This window comes from Zootoca vivipara, chromosome 17, assembly GCF_963506605.1.
Source record: "Zootoca vivipara chromosome 17, rZooViv1.1, whole genome shotgun sequence".
Classification (NCBI taxonomy): domain Eukaryota; kingdom Metazoa; phylum Chordata; class Lepidosauria; order Squamata; family Lacertidae; genus Zootoca; species Zootoca vivipara.
Genome location: NC_083292.1, coordinates 25,056,497 through 25,077,043, shown reverse-complemented (window position 1 = coordinate 25,077,043; position 20,547 = coordinate 25,056,497). Strand labels below are relative to the sequence as shown.

Below are 20,547 nucleotides of genomic sequence, written 5' to 3'. Positions count from 1 at the left end.
CAAATGCATGCAAATCAGGTTTAACTATTAAAAGAAAAGGAGAAGAGATGGGTTTGGAATGCCTAATGAGAGGGGGGGGTTAATGCCTTTGCTCTCCACCATGATCGTGGTGAAAGGAGCCTGTGTCTGCCTTTGGCGTGAGTTCTGCTGCCGCCGCTCTTGTAATGAATTATCTAATCCCCCCCCAAGTCCTGAGCAAACCATTCCCACCACTGCTTGCCTCTCACAAGGTACCCTCCCTTCCTCCTGCCACTCCCAATCTGGAACAGACTGGTCATTAGGAAGGCACACCAGGCAGGCAGTAGCGCCTCTTTCTCAAGCCCCCCCCCCACCGCAGTCTGCTTTGCCAAGGGAGACTCGTGCGCAAGCGCATAGGTGGAACATGATAACGGACCCGGGCAGTGGCAAGGAAAACAAAATGATGGCCTGGGATTGGCTAGTTCTGTAATTAAAATGCGTCTGCGGAGGAGAGAGAGAGAAAGGGAGACAAAGCCAAATTAAGCCTCGGATTCAAATGGTAGCCACAACCAAAAGAAGACAGAATGGCTTGGCGGTCAAACGTTGACCATGTCAGTTTAACTGTTAAAATCTGCACATGAACAAACAATTGTGATGGGAGGCCTAATTGGTCCTGTCTAAACTAGGCTAGAGTCTCAGGACCTCCAACATCTCTGCAAATGGAAATCTGGATCTGTTTGGAAACACTCCAGGGTTCAGACCAGATTCCTCCATCCTCGACGCCCCCCAATTCTTTCTGCGCCTCCCTGCCTGCTTTCATGGGTTCTGCAGTTGCTTGCCCACCACTGATTTAAAACCCAAGATGTTGATGATCCTCAAAAAAGCAGCCAAACGGCTGTCACATGGAAGATGGAGAAAACTTGTTTTCTGCTGCTCCAGAGGACAGAACCTGAAACCGATGGATTCCAGTGACAAAAAAAAGAGGCTCTGACCATATATTAGGGAAGAACTTTCTGAGGGCAAGAGCTGTTTGACAGTGGAATGGATGACCTCAGAAAGTGGGGGGGGGGCTCTCCTTCACTGGACTTTTTCCAGCGGAGGTTGGATGGCCATCTGTCAGGGATTTCTTAGCTGTGATTCTTTAGCTGGGGGTGGTGGTTGGTTGGTTGGACTTGTTTATCCATGGGGTCCCTTTCCAACTCTACAATTCTATGATTCTACATAGAGCAACACTATTTTGTTACCGTCCTTCTCCTACATTTTCCCCCCTCCTCTTCGGGATCTGAGCCTGACAATCTTTTCAGAAGCAATATGATTTTTCTTTGGAATGATGAAGGGTCTGGCATGGCAGCCTCTAGGCCAGGCATCCCCAAACTTCGGCCCCCCAGATGTTTTGGACTACAATTCCCATCATCCCCGACCACTGGTCCTGTTAGCTAGGGATCATGGGAGTTGTAGGCCAAAACATCTGGAGGGCTGCAGTTTGGGGATGCCTGCTCTAGGCTAAGCACAATTCCCAAGGCATTGGGGATAAGGTAGACCAGGATCCTAGCCATCTCTTGAGATGTCCTTGCTTTAGCCAACCTGCTTCCTTCCAGGTGTTTTGGCCTATAACTCAACATTAGCTCCAGGATCCAGCCTGACATGGAACTGGTAGTTGCTGTAGATGAGAAGCATTGCCCATCCTCTCAAACACAAAAGGAATGCTTCTCGAGGTGGCACTCGAGAACACAAATAGCTGCATTAAAAAAAAAAAACCTCTAAAATCTGCTGCCCAGTTCACTGCGGCCACCTTTTCATTTGATCAAAATCTTTTTTTAAAAACAGATTAGATGATTTAGGGTTTGTTCACATGACAGCTTATTCCACACCCAGTGGAACCACCCACCACTGGTTTTCCCTTGGGGGCACCTGGTTGGCCACTGTGGCAACAGGAGGCTGGATTAGATGGGCCCTTGGCTTGATCTAGCAGCCTCTTCTCATGCTCATATAAAGCACCCTGTTTATACCCTGCACATCTTGTGCGATTTCTTCTTGGCCACCGCTCTTCATCTCATGGCTGGTATCCACATTTTGTAGAGACAGGCAGCTGCCCAGGACCCATGGAGGGCTCAAGAGCCCGGCAGGATGAAGCCTTGGATGGAACGCCATCGCTAATCCGTTATCCCCACCAGTCACCTGCTGGATTAAGGATTCCAGAAACGGCCTGTGCAGCACTGCCTGGATTAATGGTGCAGTGGGTGGATTTACAGACCGCGCAAGTGAATGAGTGATGTGCTCCCTTGCTGGGGAATTGGCGGCTGCGTTCGCTTTGCCACCTGGAGGGGATTTCAAGCCTCTTCCAATTGCGGGGGTAGGGGGGCATAGTCTCTCATCCTCCTCACCAGGAGGACAAAAATAACTAATAACCCACCCGCAGTTCTTTACGTCAAATAAAGAATCCCCTTGAACAGAGGGTAGGGTGGCAAACGTAGCCACAAACGTTTCTGCCCATAAGGAAAGGCAAGTATATATTGTTCCCACTCCAGGATAATAAGAACATAAGAGCAGTTTGCTGGATCGGGGCAATGGCCCATCTAGTCCAGCATCCTGTTCTCACAGGGGCCAAGCAGATGCCCTGATGGGAAACCCACAAGCAGGACCTAAACACAAGAACCCTCTCCCCGTCTGTGGCTTCTAGCAGCTAGCATTGCTACTTCCAGCCATGGAGGCAAAGCATAGTCATCATGGGGAGTAGCTGTTGATAGCGCAATCCTCCATGAATTTGTCTGCCTTTCCCAAGGCCTTGAGAAATAACAAATGACGAATGAGTCCCCTCATCCTTGCAGGTTCCCAAGCTCCCTTGCTCTCTCCCCCCCTCCTTCTGCTCTTTACATCATTTCTCCAGTCTCTTTAGGGGCACTGAGATGAAATCTGCAAGAGATCCATATATCAGGAAGGTGACCATCACTGCCTCCAGGTTTACCTGGAGTGCTTGAAATTACGGCTGGTTCTTCCCATGTCCATTTTGCACCCAGCTATTGATGATTCAAATGCGAGTCCCGCCATGACAAAGAGATGTTCAGCAGGAAATTGGCAAAGGCAAACACCATCAAGTGGGAATGGTCAACTAGCATCTTTTCTTGGACCAGCCTTTATCAGTGGGCAAACCAAATTGCTTAAAAGAGGCTCCAAAATCCGTAAGACCAAAGGCCTATCTAGTCCAGCTTCCTAAGGGCAACAGTTGGTAGTGATACGAGAGAGAGAGAGAGAGAGAGAGAGAGAGAGAGAGAGAGAGAGAGAGAGAGAGAGAGAGAGAGAAGGGCTGTGGCTGCTCCCATATTGTGGGGTTCCCTCTTTGTTATCCTTCTGTTGGCAGACCAATACCTTTTTATTCATGAAGGCCTTTGGAAACCAAGGTGCAAAAGATGCTATTCACTGGGCTGCTGCCAGGGCAAACTGTATTTTAATTGCTTGTTCTAAATGTGTTTTGGTTTTTTAACTGTTTCCCCCCCCCAACTAGTTTCATTTTATTACTATGTATGTATGTATGTTTATTTAATGTATTTATATCCCAGCCAGATGGGAAACCCAGCCAGATGGGCGGGGTATAAATAATAAATTGTTATTATTATTATTATTATTATTATTATTATTATTATTATTATTATTATCCCACCTTTCTCCCAAGTTGGGATTCCTACATTTAAAAACATCATTATAAAATACAAACAAAGATGTCACCCTCTTATTCTGGGGGTAGTAAGCACAGCCACTGCAGCTAATAGTCATTGATAGCCTTATCCTCTATGAATTTGTCTAAACCCCTTCTAAACTAACCCAAATTGATGTCTAGCTCTACATCCAAAGGAAGCAAATTCCATAGTTTAACTATGTGCTGTGCAAAAAAGAAGTTCTTTGTTTTGTCTACCCCGAATCTCCCAATTTTCAGCTTCATTGGATGACCCTGCTGGGTTACAATATTATGAGGAGGGATGAGAGAGAAAGTTAATTTGGTTCACATTTAAAGGCGAACCTACGTAATTCATGCTCTCCTGAATGATAAAGAGAACCAGAAAACAGCCGTCCTTTGAAATTTGCACTTCTCTGAATTTTATAGTGCAGTTCTCCAGTACATAAACTCACTTACTGGGGGTAAGGTGTGCATAAAAATGCATATGTTGGTGTAAATAACACACATTTTAACATAACATGCATTATATTGGGGAAAATGTATTTACAAAACTGTGTGTACATTGGGCAAAACTGCACACAAACCTGTGTCTCTTAGAAGAAATCCACACCAAAATGCTCATGAATTTTCAATATGACTTAAAAAAAAACATATTCACAAACTGATGTGGAAATGTGAAGAGCTGAAATTCTGAATAGAAAACAGAGGGAAAACCCCAAATGGCAGATTCACACACACACCCCCCTCACTATGAGAATAACCACTGTCATGTTATTCACCTTTCTTCCTCCTAATCAAATAAGCTGCAATTGTCGTCACCTTTCCTCACAGGAGTCGCTCCATCCCCTTGATCATTCTGGTTGCCCTTTCCCAGCTCGACAATACCAAAACTGTAGTCCAACTGGGGTTGCACAGCACAGCCAACCGTTGCCAAAAAGTAACAGTAAAGACCTAACTATTTGCAAGAGGTTTTGTGAGATGCCAGCATGCTACTCCTGCAGAGGTGGTGGCTCAAATGGCTTTTTATTCTATTTTTGTTTATTGCCATTTCTAATTGCAGTTGTCGGCTTTAAAACTGTTGCACACACACACACCCCTGAAATCTTAGGATGGAGCTCAAGCTAAAAGTACCCTCAATCAATTGCAATCCCTCTTTGAAATGTTTCTCCCCCCCCCCTCCTCCCGTTTTTGGCAACGACTTCTGCAAATAAGACTGTGCAGGTCTACGCGGCCAATCGGATGCCACATAGAAAATTGGGTCAGGTGCCTATGAGCATGGACTTGGGAGCAAGCCCCCGTCAAATACAGTGGAACGTACACCTGAATACCCACAAAGAGGGTTCCACTGTGAGACAGTGATGGTTTCACAATGCCTTCATGCATAAGGAAGCGAAACCAGCCAATAAGACTCCATTCTGTATTTTCCCCTACTACATGTTTCCACTCGAACACTTTGATCTGTGAAACTGGCACTGCTACAGGTGCCACATAATACTCATTCCGCACTGGTAAGACCTTCAGGTATAGGGCGGTATAGAAAAAAATGAAAATAAAATAAAATAAGTTGTTTAGTGTGGCAGCGCCTAAATTTGGAACTCCCTGCCTTCTGAGATCAAGCTGGCGCTCTTCACTGTACCCTTTTCAGCACCTGCTAAAAACATTCCTGTTTAGGCACCTCTTCAGCCCTCCCCTCTTGGCATAGAAGCCAACTCCTAGGGGCTGAGGGATCTTTGCCCCCCCCTCCCATAAAATATTTGATGGGGCCCATCCCCCAAAAAAGTTGATAGGCATTGTCATTCAAATGGTGTGCGTGCTCCACACCATGTGATCAGTTATGCAGGGTGGGGCTTACCTGCCCCCTCCCACAATATTTTATTCAAGTTGGCACCCCTGCCTCTTGGTAAGCCGTGGTGCCTCGTGGTTTTGGAAGACAGAAGAACACTGGAGCCCCGACCCCCATGTTGCCCCCCCAGCCAGAGGGGGTGGCTGGGCAGGCTCTCACTGGCTAGAGGCCTCTGAGCTAAGGCTGAGTGGGGTGTCTCTTGAGAATTCCCCACATTGAGAAAGCGGAGTTTAGACTAGTTGCCCTTCAAGGTACTAGTCCAAGTCTGTGACTCTACAGCGATGCTTGCCTGTTGCCATTTTGGCGGCAAGGACTTTTAATGTTTTCATTCCATGCATGTTATGGTTTTTACTGTTCTGCTGCATGGCTGCTGCTTTTGCCCTTTTGCAGTTTCTAAAGTTTGCACTTCATATTATGCACACTTTTCAATAAACACAGGGCATTTTACAACAAAGAAAAGGTGTTTCCCCGGAGCTTTAAAATTTCCAAGACTTGCGGAAAAGAAGAGCCCACCTTCTCAATTAATACACTAGCCTGGTTGTTGTCGCTGCTGTTTTAAAATTTAACTTCTGCAGAAATCCGTCTGCAGAGTCACACCAAGAAAGAGGAGAAAAGGAAAAGAAAAGAAACGGAATGTTTAAATTGCCCTCTTGGAAAGCAAGGGAGGGAGAGCAGGAAGACAATAACATTTCCGAAGGCAGAATGCTGAAATGGGAGGAGAGTCGCTGCGTTTACCCAAGACCCACGCTCCTTAGCAAAGCGCAATCCGCATGTCTTTCTCCAAACCCTGCAGTCTCAACAAAAGTGTCTTTCAAGGTTTTCCAGATGCAAGTGCTTCAGCTCAATGAGCCAAGCACACCCACACACTTCCGAGAGAGGCCAGCGGCTAGCTGGAGAAGACAAGGGGAAGAAGGGGGCCTTTTTTCTGCCAGCCCCTCACTGATATCACCGCAGGCAGGAAGACCTTTCAATGTAGACACTACTGGAGATAAAAGCAATAATAACAACAACTCTTATGCTCCACTTTTCCTCCAAGGAGCCCAAGATGATGTACAAAGCTCCATTTTATCCTCACAATGACCCCATGAGGGTACATAAGGCTGAGAGGCTGTGACCGGCCCAAGGTCACCCTGTGAGCTTCATGGCCAAGTGGGGATTTGAACCATCATCTCCCAGGTCCTAGTCCGACACTCTAACCACTGCACCACACTGGCTCTGGAGGGGGCAGAAGACCATCTCCCAAAATTCACCCAGGGTTAATAGGGTGTGTGGTGGCAGCATCCCCAGATATTTGGGGACCCAACTGGTCTATCTGTGCAAGGAAAGGCCTAGCTTCTCCATTCTTCTAGCTTCTCCATTCTTCCCTGTCCATGGGAAGCCTGGATATGATGTGCATGTACAGCAGGAATGTACTATTGAACCAAAATTCTGGGTCCATGTTTTCACGGTTATTTCTATTGTCCCTAAGCAACCCTTGCAGCCTAACCCAGCACTTGCATTCCCCGCCCTGGACCTTAGCTCAAGTAGTGTTAAGGGCCATAAAGAACTAATTGGTTTCCTTCTGACTGCAGCATGCCTGGTGATAGCCCAGCAGTGGAAAAATCAATCAGAAATACCCAAAGATCTAATGCAGGCATCCCCAAACTGTGGCCCTCCAGATGTTTTGGCCTACAACTCCCATGATCCCTAGCTAACAGGACCAGTGGTCGGGGAAGATGGGAATTGTAGTCCAAAACATCTGGAGGGCCGAAATTTGGGGATGCCTGATCTATTGGGTTAATGTTGTGTGGAATGTAGCCTTATCAGAAAGTTTCACCGGCCACAGAAGGGTTCTAGAAGAGACAAGTTTGACATGGCGTAGCATCCATTTATTTCTTATGTCACTGAATATGAAAGCAATTTCCCATTGCCCACTACTCAGAAAAAAATCTTTGGAAAGGTTATTTAAGTAACTGATTTGTCCAAAGCCCAATTAAGGGCACTCTTGTATTGCTTAGGTAATGCAAGTTATGATAAAGGTAAAGGTAAAGGGACCCCTGACCATTAGGTCCAGACGTGACTGACTCTGGGGTTGCGCGCTCATCTCGCATTATTGGCCGAGGGAGCCGGCGTACAGCTTCCAGGTCATGTGGCCAGCATGACAAAGCCGCTTCTGGCAAACCAGAGCAGCACACAGAAACGCTGTTTACCTTCCCACTGTTTACCTATTTATCTACTTTTACTTGGATGTGCTTTTGAACTGCTAGGTTGGCAGCAGCTGGGACCAAGCAACGGGAGCTCACCCCGTCGCAGGGATTCGAACCGCCAACCTTCTGATCGGCAAGCCCTAGGCTCTGTGGTTTAACCCATAGCGCCACCCGCATCCCAAGTTATGATACTGGACAACAATTTAATGCTTTTTTGTGAAAAAATCAATAAAATAAGCTTATGGGGGGGACTGTTTGAAACCCACCCTGGGACCATTTGGTGAAGGCTGGGCTATAAAAGTAATAATAAATTATACAAATATCTGACCTGTCTTATCCTGCTGCCCTCAGGATCTCACTAAACCTAACATAAAATCCAATATACCATATTCTTTATCACTCCAGAAGTACTTCAGATTATAGATAAGGCTATATTATGCATTATTCTACATGTAATTTCAAATGTGCTTTTGTATGGCAGAGAAAAATTAAGCTTGAGATTCATAGAAATCTCTGGATTCAGAGGCCAGCAACTAATTTAATGTTCCTGCCCACCCCCACTCTGAATTTCAATGGAATAGTTGCTTACACAAGCCACCTTATTTCCTACCCCTCTGCAAACAAATATTGTTTGCAACTGCTTGCTTTACAAGCTGAACACATGCAGTTTTGTGGGTGATCTGGGGATGTTGCTGAGTCCTGGTTTCTGGACATGCTACAACTTGAATTTTCATCACCAGGAGGATCGAGGCAGGCTTAAGGCCCCCAGAAAACACCCCCAGGCCAATGTCAGGTGCTCTGCCCACATCTCATCTAATAACAGTCGGGGTGTAATCAGGGCGACATGTCTGGCAACAGAACTGTATCTCTAAGATCGCCCAAAGCCACAATATTTGCCACTTCAGGCTGAGACGGCCATAATGAATCAGGACGGTGCCTCAGGCAGGTCACAAGGTCGAATTTGAGTATAGGAACATCAGAAGAGCCTGGGTACTGGATCAGGCCAAAGGGGACCCAGTATCTCTGCTCTCACAGTGGCCAGCCAGCTGCCCAATGGGGAGCCCGCAAGCAGGACCTGATCTTAAGAGCCTGCTCCCCACTTGTGCTTCCTCCCTGAAGTTGGGGGTGCTAAGCCTCTGAATGCCAGCAGTTGAGGGAGCATATAGCCATCATAGCATCCCTCCATGAATTTGTCTAACCTGCTTGCAAAGCCATCCTAAATTGGTGGCCTTCTCCACCTTTTTTGGGAATGAATCTCACACATGTCCGTCTGGGGCCTTGAATGTGTGAAAACAACTGAGCTGTAGTAGACTCCACTTGCAGCCATGCCACTACACCAGCCTCGCCCTAATCTGGCTCCTCCCAGATATTTTGCACCACAATTCCCATCAGCCCAAGCCACCAAGATGCCGGGGTTGTTGAGAGCACAGCCCCTGGGGCTGATGGGAGTAATAGTTCAAAACATCCGGAAGGCAAAAGGTTGTGGAAGACTGCTTCGCCTCTTCTTAACTGTACATGTGTGATTTAACTGCAAACTGCTGATCATTTGCAGAGGGACATGAATTTAGGTAGCCGGCTACCCAAATTTTTATTTTCCCCTCCCACATTACTAGAGCAAAGGGAGAAGAGGGGGAAAACTAGTTTCAGGTGAATAAATATGCCTGCTCTTAACTCACACCGTGCGCACAAAACATCCCCCCACCCCTCAAATGTTGAGGAAAGCATTTCCATTCAATGCCATGTGCAGATCCCAAAATGTCCTGTCCTTGGAGCTTGCTCCAATACAAGCTACTAATGCTGACCTAGTTTCTTAAAAATTGACTCAAATAATCAACTAAAACTATAGTTGATTACATTTCTCAGCTCCGTGTTCATCAAAAGCTATCTCTAAATCCACAGAGCTGACCAAGGGCCTCTTCTCCACTTGGCATGTCATGCTGAAGCACATCACTGCAACCTTTGGCCAACTTGGAAAGTCACAATGACTATGTCCTATCTCCCCTGTTGGAGACAGGAAACCTTGAAATACCAGTTGCTGGGAGTTGCTCACACATCCAACTGGTGGTCTTTCACGTAACATCCAAAGCTGCTCCGTTGCCCTTGTGTGCTGGGGCTGATCTCATGGGCTTAAAATTTAAAGGGAGGCAGCAGATCCAGAAGAATTTGAGTTGACGGGTCTAAGGAATGCAGGAATGCCCAAAGCCAGTGCTTAGACCACTAAGCCACCATTGCACCAGATGATTCGGTGCCTTAATTCCCCTCGGCTCTGAATCTGGGGTCACATTGTTCTCCTCCCACCCCTTCTCTGCACAGGCAGATCAAATATAAGTAGAGGAGAGCTTACTATGCAACACAGGGGGGGGGGTTGCCTAGCCTCAGTGATCCATGCCCTGGCTGGTAACCCTCACTGCTGGACTATTGCTTGAAAATGTGCCTCTGCTTGAAAATGGACTGGAAGTTGTAGTGGGTGCAGAACGCAACTGCCCAGCTGCTGATCAGGGGAATGAAATGGGGTTGTGCGCCAGCAATCCTGAAATCCCTGCAATGCCTGCAAGGGCTCCCCTCTTCCAAGCTGTGTTTGTGCCTCATACTGGCACACGTGCAAACACACACACACACACACACACAGCTTGTTTGTCCAAGAATGTCTTTAAGGTACTTAGAGTCCAGAAACAATGGGAGGGCTTAACCTTAAGTCTAGTCAGTGCCTTCAGAACATGAAGTTTCTCTCTGTTTCATTGTGGGGAGCACTGCATTTTCCTAGTGACAAAACTGGAATCACTTGAGCTTTCCGAAGACGCAGCTTGCCCAGCAACAGAGGAAAGATTTGTGTTTGGGTACCCCAAACTAACTCCACAAGGCCTGTACATTTTGAACACTGCCTGTTAGAGTCAGGATGAATAACTCCAAAGTGGTTGGGCTGAGCTCTGGCCATTGGAATGATCAAACCAGCTTCCAATGCCAACGCAGTCCTGATCTAAACATCAATTATTTCCACGTGTGCCACATCGCTCTCTTGAAACTTGGAGGCAGCTCTCAAGTTTCCCTCTTGAAGACCTGAGCATGGTCTCCCAAGTCAAAAGCCCAGACCTGGAAAATCTAAATATATGTTGACTCCCACAGATTCTTTATGAGGGGCGGCATATGGATCATCAACTCCTGTGACAAAGGACAAGAAGGGAAAACGACATTGTCCATACCTCGTGCAGAGAAAGGGCCTCTCCTTCTAAGGCTACAGAAGTATCTTGGAGACAAACCATCTCATGTTTGTCTGGGACTGTCTCTATACTTCCCCCCCCCTGTAAAGTGGGCTTCTAAGCCAATTTTTCATCACCAAACTGACCTACTTTGCTGCTGAAGCTGGGTGGGGGAGTTGCCTGCCTCTCCTCCGAATTCCCATGCTTGTATCTTCCCCAAATTGTTTGAAAACCTGGATCTGGGAAGCAGAATAAACTCTGCGTGATTTTGTTCACCTTGCTTCATTCCTCCCATTGACCAGATTTGGGGTTCCTTATTCAGAATTTGGGGGAGAGGCATTGTCAGTGTTTACAAAACAAATGCACTCTTCTGATAGCTTATCAGGACATAAGAGCCAGGCTGCTGGGTCAGACGAGAAGCCCATCTATCTAGCCCAGCATCCTATTCTTACAGTGGCCAATCAGATTTCTCAAGGAAGCCCATAGGCAGGGCATGGAAGCAAGGGCCCTCTCTCACTGTTACTGGCAAGAATCATAGAATCATAGAAGGGTAGAGTTGGAAGGGACCCCGTAGGTCATCTAGCCCAACCCCCTGCAAGGCAGGAATCTCAACTACAGCATACATGACAGGTGGTCATCCAACCACTGCTTTAAAAGCCCTGCTGGATCAGGCCAAAGGGGGTCAATCTAGAGCAGCATCCTGTTTCTACAGTCGTCAACCTGCTGCCCCAATGGGAAGCTTGCAAGGAGGACCTGAGAGCTACGATGCTCTCCAAACTTGTGGTTCCCACCAACCAGCATTCAGTGGCATATTGCTTTAAGGAAATAGATTCAGCACCGAGGACAGAGAGCTAACACCGGAGGTCCCTGTTCTTTGTCTTTGTTTCCTGTTATTTCGGACTCCCTCCCCTGCAAAACTCACTCCCCACCACCAGCAGTTCACAGATGAAACTGAAAACACTGTCCTTGTACAAGGAATGCTACCCACCCCCTATTTCACTTCCCTGCCTTGAACATTGTGCTAGTAAGCTTAGCTATAACTGCACTCTTAAAAAGGAAGCTTTAGAAATGGTTTGTCTTGCCACAGCAACAGAGAGTCTTGTGGCACCCTGGAGGCTGACAAATTTACGACAGCATCAGCTTCCGAGTACAACTGGTCACTTTTCTTTTGCATTGTCTCAAGAGATTAAGATGGCTGCTTTTCTGGAATGCACCTTGAAGGCGATCATTCTAGACTGCAGCTGCAAGTTGAAAATACGCAGCAACATTTACTATCTAGATAGGTGCCCGCCCCCTTTTAGAGAGAAGGGGTGATGGGCTGAACCTCAAGAACAGCAAGTCCTAGTGAAAGGCAATTTCCAGCCTCAAATCTCCCCCAAGGGCCAAACTGAGACACAATTGGTGCACTGATTTACCAGGGGCAGGGACCACGGAAGCGGAACGGCTTCAGGCGAGCTGCACTGGGACAGTTGGGGCCTGTGCCAGCCCAGTGCAGCCCAAGTTCGGCAATGGGCCAACTTGTCACTGCTTGCTGAATCCAGGAGCAGCACGTGCTCTGGAACAGGAGGAGCAATGACAGGGAGGGCTCGAAGTATTCTGCCGCCCAAGGGAGAAATTATTCACATCTCCTTTTCAGGGGAGATTTTGTGTTTCCTCTTTGAAGGTTTCCCCCAACTGCTGCCCTTCCCCCTCCTATTCCCTGCACAGTTGAAGTTGCTCTCCCGTTCAGATCTCCAAAGTATGGGGAATCTCTGGCTCTAGGGAGAAGAAAGTGTGGCACAGCAGTACTTGGAATTAAACCCCTTCAGGGAGGAGGGGCATTTAAGAGAGGCACAAGGGCTCACAATCCACATTAAGCCGAGATGTGGACAGCCCTTGGTTTTCATTGCATGAAGCCATCTGGAAGAGGGGCACCATCAGGGAAACTGGAGAGAGACTCATATCATTGCTCCTGTACCTCAGACCCAAGTATGCATCTGAGTGGGGTGGGGGAATATGAGTTGGGGAACCCCTAGTCCTTTGCAGGCAACCTTCTAGGGGTAGCGTCAGAAGCAAACATGGGCAGAGCAAGGGAGGAGATTCTTGTCTTTTCTGCAGAAGGCTCCATCCCAGACGCCATGCAAAAACCAGAGGTTTCTACACACACTCCTCTACTGTCCATTCAGGCAAGCAAGAGACATCATCACAGCTTGGAAATAATAATAAAATAATAATAAAAATAATAAATAATAATAATAATAATAATTTATTTATTTATACCCCGCCCATCTGGCTGGGTTTCCCCAGCCACTCTGGGCGGCTTACAACAGAAAAATGAAATAAAACAATTAAACATTAAAAGCCTCCCTAAACAGGGCTGCCTTCAGATGTCTTCTAAAAATCTGGTAGCTGTTTTTCTCTTTGACATCTGATGGGAGGGCGTTCCACAGGGCAGGCACCACCACCGAGAAGGCCCTCTGCCTGGTTCCCTGCAACTTGGCTTCTCGCAACGAGGGAACCGTCAGAAGGCCCTCAGTACTGGACCTCAGTGTCCGGGCAGAACGATGGGGGAGGAGACGCTCCTTCAGCTCCTTCATACTGGACCGAGGAAACACATACCAGCCAGGCAGAAGCACCCAAAAATTGTGTGCAATGGGACCAGCAAGGAGTGTGGTCTAGGAAGAGTTCCAGGGGCCAGGCAGAGAGTCCTGGAGGGCCGCATTCAGACCCTGTTCCCCACCCCTGCCTTGGGAGCTTTTCCTGATGATCCTGGAAATTTTGCCCTCGGGTTTTCCTGAGCCCCACCCCAGAACCCCGGGCTGCACTGCCTCCTTGGGTTGGGGTTCAGCTGGGTTCTTTAGCATAAAGAGCTCCTCCCATCCGAAGCAAAGGGACTTCGACCTGTGACTCTTGAGCAGGCACCCCCAAACTTCGGCCCTCCAGATGTTTTGGACTACAATTCCCATCATCCCTGACCACTGGTCCTCTTAGCTAGGGATCATGGGAGTTGTAGGCCAAAACATCTGGAGGGCCGCAGTTTGGGGGTGCCTGCTCTTGAGCATCAGCAAACTGTGGACTGTGCTACGAATCATGCAACAGCCTCTGGTGTGCAACCCCAGATCGACTCCTGCGTAGGATTTATTACACCCACCACCGCTACCCACTCCAATCCTAGGCAAATCATAGCTGCCAAGTCTCCCGTTTTCCCCGGGAAATCCCCATTTTTCCAGCTGTTCCTAGCTGAAAAAACAATTTTTTTTGTTTTCCCCCGGTTTATTCTGGCGTGGTGGCCATTTTGGAACTGGGCGGAGCATGCTCAGAAGCGACTTTTGATGCTGCTCTGCCCAGTTCCAAAATGGCTGCAGTGCGACTTCTGGCGGTCTGCTATTTCCGACCCGGTTCCCTTATTTCTCTGACAGCAACTTGGCAGGTATGAGCCAAATGTCAACTGCAACCACCCCACTGTTTTCAGTAGTGTTCCCCCCCTCCCTAAAACATGCTTGGGACAACAGCTTTAGAAAGAAACACAAGGCCTTTTTGCAGGAGGTGGGAGAGGAAAGGCCATATGTTGCAGCCTCTGATCCTGGCATGATTCCCCGCCCCCAAGTCCTGAGGATGGAGTTTACCATCTAAAATTTCACTTCTATGTGCCTACACCCACTAGCTTAGCCTCCTCCCCACAACCTGTGCCCTCCAGGTGTTTTGGACTGCAACTCCCATCAGCCTCTCGCAGCACAGTCATGTTGCCCCCATGGTTCCAGCCAGCACAACCATGTGGGCTGGGGGTTGATGGGAGTTGTGGTCCGAAATCTCTGGAGGGGGAAATGTTGATCCAAACAGATTTGGGTGGCACCTCAAAGCAGTTTACAAAAAGAATAAGACAATAAAATTAACAGTAAAAACAGTTAAAAACAGCTATTTAAAACGTTTAAAAAATTAAAAACACTGATAAACTAAAAGCAGATCTAAACATTCTGTTCTCTGGGTGTACTTGTCTAAACAAAACTGTTCTTATAAATATGGAATTGGTATTACGTGTCATCTGTAGCACTGCCAGTTCTGCAGATTGAAGCTATTGAATAGGCATATAATGGGGAAGGAATTTGGAATCTAAATCAAGGGGCAGGAGGTACAGCATTCAGATCCCTGCACTACAAAATATTCTAGGATTTCTTAGTTTTTAATGTGTTCATTATTGCAAGGAAGAACTAACAGTAATTCTAGGATTAAATAATTAATTCCACATACGTATTTTTACACACACACACACGTACACCATGGAGAATTATTCCCTCTTCTGCCTATTTTGTGTGAACTACTACTCAATTTAATACTTCCTTTAAAATTAAGAAAACTCACTCCTCTGTTGTATAAGGGTGGCAAGATTCCCTGTAAAAGTGCACCAGTAATAATTATTATTCTTTCCCAATTCTGCTCCACCAAAGCTCTACAATATATTTCCAAATAATTGGGGAAACCACACTGACCGTAATTCCAGGGAATTCAGATGACAGCTGGAAGTCCAAAATTTCCTTCTAGAAGAGAGTCAGAAGAATGCAGACGTGATACGAGGTTCCCCGTAGGAGCAACTTCTTGGGATAATCCAGGTCAGCGAGAAAGAAAAGACCAAGAGAGAATTAGAAGAGCCTCGTAAAAATTTTAGGGACATAGGAAACTGCCTTATATATAGGTCTGACCATCTAGCTCTGTATTGTCTACATTGACAGGCAGCACCTGCCTTCTGCATACAAAGCACTGAGCTATGGCCCTTCCTCTGAGGCAGTGACAGCAAGCAAGGCAGAAAAGCAAGAGTGCCGGAGGCGTTCAGGGGTCAGCAGTGGTGCCCCTGCCAGAGTGGGCGCCCACTCTGTTGGCATGTGCCTTTGTCTGATGCCAGCCCTGAGGGCATGCCTTCCCCGCATTAAGCATTTAAAGCCCTTTATGGCCTAGGACCCTCATACTTATGGGACCATCTGCCCCGCAGAGGACCTTAAGGTCCATAAAGAGTAACACCTTAGAGGTCCCGGGCCCGAAGGAAATCAGATTAGCCTCAACTAGAACCAGGGCCTTCTCAATACTGGCCCCGACCTGGTGGAACACTCTGTCTCCTGAGACCAGGGCCCTGCGGGACCTGATTTCTTTCCGCAGGGCCTGTAAAACAGAGTTGTTCCACCTGGCATTTGGCCTGGAGCCAACCTGATCCCTTCCCCATTTTCCCTTTCTTTTTCCCTTTTGTATGAGGCTGCATTTTTATTTATTTTAATGTATTTAGTATTGTTGAGTTGTATTTTAACTAGTTGTTTTATATTTGGTGTTAGCCGCTCTGAGCCCGGCCTTGGCTGGGGTGGGCAGGGTATAAATAAAATTTTATTTATTATTATATTTTTATTATTATTCCACTTGCTAACTAGTTCCTCCAGGATCTCCTTGTCTTCTCATCCTGACATACTTCAAGTGTCCCTGAAAAGCAGAGGCTCTTTCCTTCAGGCTGGTGAAAAGCTGGCAGGAAGGAAGGCAGAGAGTAACTTCTTCCCGTGGTGATGGTTCCAGATGCCACTTCCAAGCAGGTATTAGGCTGGGACCATGCACCAAGCTATATGGACCAATAGACCATTTGTCTAAAAAGCATCATCACCATCATCATCCACCCATCTGACTGGCTTGCCCCTCCCACTGGGAGGCTTCCAGAAAAATATTAAAGCACAGTAAAGCATCAAATATTTAAAACAGCCCTAGATCCCTAGGTGTCTTCTAAAAGCTGGCAGATGGGAGGCGCTTCCTATCTGCATGTGGATAAATATATGATATATGATATAAATACAGTAGTACCTCGGATGTTGAATGGAATCCGTTCCGGAAGTCTGTTCGACTTCCAAAACATTCGGAAACCAAGGCGCAGCTTCTGATTGGCTGCAGGAAGCGCAGAAGTCATGTTGGACGTTCGGGTTCCAAAGAACGTTCGCAAATCGGAACACTCACTTCTGGGTTTGCGTCGTTCAGGAGCCAAAACATTCGACTCGCAAGGCGTTCAAGATCCAAGGTACAAATGAATGGTAAAGGGACTTATAGGTATTCCCCCCCCTTTTCTCTCCTTACTTTTTCTCTCTCTTTTCTCTCTTTTTTAATATTCTTGTTCTGTAGAATAGTTTGATTCTTATTGTTTTGTGTATTATTATTTTTTAAAATCATTTATTTACTTTTTAAAAAACTTCCCAATACAGGGCTGCCTTCAGATGCCTTCTAAAAGTTGTATAATGATCTATCTCCTTGACATCTGACAGGAGGGCGTTCCACAGGGCAGGCGCCACTACTGAGAAGGCCCTCTGCCTGGTTCCCTGTAACTTCACTTCTCAGAGGGAGGGAACCACCAGAGGTGGACCTGTGTCCGGACTGAACAATGGGGGTGGAGACGCTCCTTCAGGTATACGGGGCCAAGCTGCCTATGGCAGAAGCACTTTCCCCAATGGGGTCTCTGGTTAAAGCCGACTAATGGAAGCCAATCAAGCCAGCTCATTTCTCAACTCCAAAATCTATGGGAGAGAATTGTGCCACAGTGGCAATGATCACTAACAGGCCTGTTACCAGAAATGTGCTCATTGTTGTGGTAGCTAAGGAGAAGAGCCCAAAAAGCAAATATACTGTATACTAAACCCATCATATTCTATGTTTTAGCATTTACTTCCAGTGCAATCTCATAGAATTGTAGAGTCTAGTCCAGTGATGGGCAACCTTTTAAGCTTGGTGTGTCAAAATTTGCCAAAAACCCGAACATAACTCGGGTGGTGTGTCACTTGGAGGAAAAAAACCATGATTTCACGATATTTATAGTTCAAATAACAAAAATGTATAATTGTAATATATAACTGTATTTAATAAACCAAAAGCTAATTTTTTAACTTATTTTTTTTAAAAAAAATCAAAAAATATTTAGAAAGGGGAAAAAATAAGGCAAAACCCAGAGATCTTTCCCAGTGGGACTCTGGGCTCAGGCCTTCCTCCAACGGGTCTGCCGCTGGGGAGGTGGGCTCGGGTTAGGCCTGTGCCTCCTTGTGGCCCTCTTCAGCCCACCTCTCCCCTCACTCAGCTATGCTTGCGTGGCGGCGGGGCAACAGGAAGTGAGGTTGAAGATCCGTGCAGTAGCCGAGGATGAAACGCCCTTTTCAGCATGCGGCTGCGTGTCACCGAAAATGGCTATGCGTGTCAGTGCTGACACGCGTGTCATAGGTTCGCCATTACTGGTCTAGTCTTAACTCCCTGCAATGCAGAAATCACATCTAAAGAATCTCACACATGTCTATAGTGGTACTAGATAGGCATGTGCACTGCAAAGTTTTTGGCACTTACTTAAGACTTGGTTCGCACAGCCTTTCTATGATGCCTCTCTCATTGCTCATTCACATCAATGTGTTATGATGTTTTATTGCCGTTTTGCGGGTTTTATTCCATGCCCCACTTTGGAATTCCCCATGATACGTGGTATCCGAGTAATTGCTATGCTGTGTGTGCTCCCTACAGATGTGCTACCCTTTAAACCTTTGCAATGTAGCTTCCATGGAACATGAAAAGTCAGCAAAAGGGGCCTGTCAGTGGGGGAGGAAGCCAGGGTCAGGGAGCTCCCTCCTTCCCCCTGGCCACAGCAGTCTGAATCACAACGGCAAAGCAAGATCTAGCCACACAACATCATCAAACATCAGGCCTCATGTGGCTGTTACTCCACAGCTGCATCTAACCACAGCTACTCCAAGGATGAAAATGAAATGGGTTTGGGACTTCAAAATGCTTACCTCCAGCTTCTAGCATACAGAAATGAGACTTTCTCTTTCTCTCCGTTTCCACATCTTCGATTCACTGCATGAGCATCAAGAGGGCTTTTGTTTCCGTCTCTGTTTTCTTAGAGAGCTTCCCTTTTCCTTTTCTAAAAGTCTTCTCTCTTCTCCTCCTCAGGCGTGTAATGGGGTTATTTTTACTTTCGGTTATCTAGCTTTATGAAGACTTGACCCCACTCATACAGCTAGATAACCAAAGATAACAACCAACCCCGGCTTATCTACTTCGCCAGCAAGGGCAGCAGCGCCAGGAGGAGGAACAGACCTCCCTTTCTTCTCCAGGTCTTTCATTTTGGGGTCTCTTGGTTGGGGGGAAAAAAGGAAGGGAATGAATGTATTATCACACAAACCCATCCATTTGCCACCATTTCATTTTTCTCAACCCCAAAGGACAGCGCCCCAGAAAATATGAATTATTGTGAGGGTGTGTGCTGGATTTTGTCTACAACGCTGAGGGTTTCTTTTCCTTCTTTCTTTTTTAGCTAAAGTCCTGTGGCCCCGTAAAGATGGACACATTTATTACGGCAAAACCTTTGCAAAACACTGTTCACTGTTAGACGCAAGAAGGGTTCTCTTGGGTTATATGCAAACATATGGTTGGGAGAGGGCATATAAAAAGTGAAGTAGGGGGAAATGAAATATGTATATATATATATATAGAGAGAGAGAGAGAGAGCGCTAAATAAAAATACAGTTTAAATAAAATAAAAACTTCAGCACATTAATGTGCACACCCCCCCCCCCCGGAAAATTTAAATTGAGGATCTGATTAAAACTTCTCATTTAAACTTCTATATTTTTTCATGCAGGTTGTATTATAAACATCATGGTTTGGCCTCCTTTCCCCCATTTAAATGTACATCACACATAAGAACACATACCGTAGGAAGGAAATAAAATTAACAGTGCAAACCTAACCATTTCAATGCAGAGGGAAATCCTATTGAATGTGCTCCCAGGTAAGTGGTGATAGGACTGCAGTCTGAAGGCATCATCCTACACATGTCTACTCGTGAGTATATTTGCTTTAAAACTTGGTTTCGCCTGTTTTTTACATCTGTATGCTGCAATGTGCCCTAGAACGTTATGCAAAGGGGTGCATAGGATTGCAGCCTATTTAGCCAAAATGAAAATCGGAGGCTTGTCGATTCTGCTGGTGAAGCACGCGTAGCTGCAAACGTGCAGCATCAAACACGCCGACAGAATCCAGAGGTTATCTAGTCTAACTGCTTTAGCTTTGCAAGAGCCATCAACACATCCCCACGGCTACATTTACAAACCCAAAGATCATGCCCCATCTTTGACTCTGCCCCTGCACAGAGGGGAGAAAAAGAGCCCAGGGGGGAAGGAAAAGAAAAAAAAGGTCGAGGGTTGGTTTTTTTTCTTTTTGTTCAATTCGCTGGCTGCTTTTGCAAAACAATTCACACCACTCAGGAAAACGGTTAGGTTAAAAAGCAAACAAGCCTAGAACTACTCCTCCCTCCAGATGTATATACAGTACCACCCAAATCTCATCTTTTCAAAATGTTGCCAGGGCTTCAGCCAAAAATGCTCCCTCTCAAATAGGAACCTTCATCTACGAAGCCCCACAGAAAAAGGTCGGGCCCAAGAGGAAGAAGGTTGTCTCCTTGCCAATATTCCATTTTATCCCCACCCCCCGCTTCGTTTTACACCCTGCAGTTACCGAACAAGCTCAGTCTTTAACGGGGTGCTTTTTTTAAAAAAAAAGTGGGAGATTCCCCTCTTTAAATTTTAAAAACACTTTAAAAACACTTCCCCGCTTTCTCAGAGGCACGCACTACTTGCGTTTACTTTTAGAAGGAAGGAAGGATGGGGAAAACTTAACAGCAGATTCCTGTCTTTCTTAAGCTTCGCTATCCCTCTG

At 46.5% G+C, this 20,547-nt stretch overlaps 1 long non-coding RNA gene across 1 annotated transcript in view; it reads right to left on the bottom strand.

The window, feature by feature from the left end:
* LOC118076600 (uncharacterized) overlaps positions 1-18,689 on the bottom strand; it is a 30,856-nt gene extending 12,167 nt beyond the window's left edge. The window contains exons 1-2 of the long non-coding RNA XR_004691515.2: positions 18,621-18,689; positions 15,324-15,428 (exon numbers count right to left, since the gene is read on the bottom strand). This is a non-coding gene — a long non-coding RNA (uncharacterized LOC118076600). The remainder of the gene's footprint in view (positions 1-15,323; positions 15,429-18,620) is intronic.
* Positions 18,690-20,547: the final 1,858 nt, after the last annotated feature.